We start from the raw sequence: 2,500 nt of genomic DNA on the forward strand, positions 1-2,500 counted from the left end.
GTACTTTGATGAGAGACTGCCTGGGAATACCAGGTGCTTTAAGCTTTTGGGTTTTCTTTACTACTTATATAATGTACTGGCGATAAGATTGGCTGTTCTTTAAATAGCCCTCTCTTTGCAGTAGACTTCGCTTATGGCCATACCAACCTGGCTATGCCCGATCTCGTCTGATCTCGGAAGCTAAGCAGGTTTGGGCCTGGTTAGTACTTGGATGGGAGATCGCCTGGGAATACCAGGTGCTGTAAGCTTTTTGGACATTTTTCACTTAGTATATAATAATTTTGCCAAAAAATAGAGTCAATGCCCGATCTCTGAATCTTAGCAGGTTTAGGTCTGGTTAGTACTTTGATGAGAGACTGCCTGGGAATACCAGGTGCTTTAAGCTTTTGGGTTTCTTTCCTACTTATATAATGTACTGGCGATAAGATCGGCTGGTCTTTAAATAGCCCTCTCTTTGCAGCAGACTTCGCTTACGGCCATACAAACCTGGTTATGCCCAATCTCGTCTGATCTCGGAAGCTAAGCAGGTTTTGTCCTGGTTAGTACTTGGATGGGAGACCGCCTGGGAATACCAGGTGCTGTAAGCTTTTTGGACATTTTTCACTTAGTATATAATAATTTTGCCAAAAAATAGAGTCAATGCCTGATCTCTGAATATTAGCAGGTTTGGGCCTGCTTAGTACATGGATGGGAGACTGCCTGGGAATACCAGGTGTTTTAATCTTTTTGGAAAATTTCACGAATTATATAATAATCTTTCATAAAAAAAAAAAAAAAAAGAGTCAATGCCCGATCTCTGAATCTTAGCAGGTTTAGGTCTGATTAGTACTTTGATGAGAGACTGCCTAGGAATACCAGGTGCTTTAAGCTTTTGGGTTTTCATTCCTACTTATATAATGTACTGGCGATAAGATTGGCTGGTCTTTAAATAGCCCTCTCTTTGCAGCAGACTTCGCTTACGGCCATACCATCCTGGCTATGCCTGATCTCGTCTGATCTCGGAAGCTAAGCAGGTTTGGGCCTGGTTAGTACTTGGATGGGAGACCGCCTGGGAATACCAGGTGCTGTAAGCTTTTTGGAAATTTTTCACTTAGTATATAATAATTTTGCCAAAAAATAGAGTCAATGCCAATCTCTGAATATTAGCAGGTTTGGGCCTGGTTAGTACATGGATGGGAGACTGCCTGGGAATACCAGGTGCTGTAAGCTTTTTGGACATTTTTCACTTAGTATATAATAATTTTGCCAAAAAATAGAGTCAATGCCCGATCTCTGAATATTTGCAGGTTTGGGCCTGGTTAGTACATGGATGGGAGACTGCCTGGGAATACCAGGTGCTTTAATCTTTTTGGAAAATTTCACGAATTATATAATAATCTTTCATTTAAAAAAAAAAAAAAAAAAAAAAAAAAGAGTCAATGCCCGATCTCTGAATCTTAGCAGGTTTAGGTCTGGTTAGTACTTTGATGAGAGACTGCCTAGGAATACCAGGTGCTTTAAGCTTTTGGGTTTTCTTTCCTACTTAAATAATGTACTGGCGATAAGATTGGCTGGTCTTTAAATAGCCCTCTCTTTGCAGCAGACTTCGCTTACGGCCATACCAACCTGGCTATGCCGGATCTCGTCTGATCTCGGAAGCTAAGCAGGTTTGGGCCTGGTTAGTACTTGGATGGGAGACCGCCTGGGAATACCAGGTGCTGTAAGCTTTTTGGACATTTTTCACTTAGTATATAATAATTTTGCCAAAAAATAGAGTCAATGCCTGATCTCTGAATATTAGCAGGTTTGGGCCTGCTTAGTACATGGATAGGAGACTGCCTGGGAATACCAGGTGTTTTAATCTTTTTGGAAAAGTTCACGAATTATATAATAATCTTTCATAAAAAAAAAAAAAGAGTCAATGCCCGATCTCTGAATCTTAGCAGGTTTAGGTCTGATTAGTACTTTGATGAGAGACTGCCTAGGAATACCAGGTGCTTTAAGCTTTTGGGTTTTCATTCCTTCTTATATAATGTACTGGCGATAAGATTGGCTGATCTTTAAATAGCCCTCTCTTTGCAGCAGACTTTGCTTACGGCCATACCATCCTGGCTATGCCCGATCTCGTCTGATCTCGGAAGCTAAGCAGGTTTGGGCCTGGTTAGTACTTGGATGGGAGACCGCCTGGGAATACCAGGTGCTGTAAGCTTTTTGGAAATTTTTCACTTAGTATATAATAATTTTGCCAAAAAATAGAGTCAATGCCAATCTCTGAATATTAGCAGGTTTGGGCCTGGTTAGTACATGGATGGGAGACTGCCTGGGAATACCAGGTGCTGTAAGCTTTTTGGACATTTTTCACTTAGTATATAATAATTTTGCCAAAAAATAGAGTCAATGCCCGATCTCTGAATATTTGCAGGTTTGGGCCTGGTTAGTACATGGATGGGAGACTGCCTGGGAATACCAGGTGCTTTAATCTTTTTGAAAAATTTCACGAATTATATAATAATCTTTCATT

The 2,500-nt window shown here is 40.6% G+C and overlaps 5 non-coding genes across 5 annotated transcripts; all 5 read left to right on the plus strand.

The window, feature by feature from the left end:
- The first annotated feature begins 129 nt into the window (after nt 1–129).
- LOC127998997 (5S ribosomal RNA) lies at nt 130–248 on the plus strand. The gene has a single exon (XR_008171821.1). It is a non-coding gene; the product is annotated as a 5S ribosomal RNA (ribosomal RNA).
- Nucleotides 249–468: 220 nt separating this feature from the next.
- On the plus strand, nt 469–587 carry LOC128004755 (5S ribosomal RNA). The gene has a single exon (XR_008177433.1). It is a non-coding gene; the product is annotated as a 5S ribosomal RNA (ribosomal RNA).
- A 367-nt stretch (nt 588–954) lies between these two features.
- On the plus strand, nt 955–1,073 carry LOC128000814 (5S ribosomal RNA). The gene has a single exon (XR_008173589.1). It is a non-coding gene; the product is annotated as a 5S ribosomal RNA (ribosomal RNA).
- Nucleotides 1,074–1,587: 514 nt separating this feature from the next.
- LOC127999773 (5S ribosomal RNA) lies at nt 1,588–1,706 on the plus strand. The gene has a single exon (XR_008172583.1). It is a non-coding gene; the product is annotated as a 5S ribosomal RNA (ribosomal RNA).
- Nucleotides 1,707–2,069: 363 nt separating this feature from the next.
- On the plus strand, nt 2,070–2,188 carry LOC127996321 (5S ribosomal RNA). The gene has a single exon (XR_008169231.1). It is a non-coding gene; the product is annotated as a 5S ribosomal RNA (ribosomal RNA).
- Nucleotides 2,189–2,500: the final 312 nt, after the last annotated feature.

Source organism: Carassius gibelio, chromosome B22 (genome assembly GCF_023724105.1).
Source record: "Carassius gibelio isolate Cgi1373 ecotype wild population from Czech Republic chromosome B22, carGib1.2-hapl.c, whole genome shotgun sequence".
Classification (NCBI taxonomy): Eukaryota; Metazoa; Chordata; class Actinopteri; order Cypriniformes; family Cyprinidae; genus Carassius; species Carassius gibelio.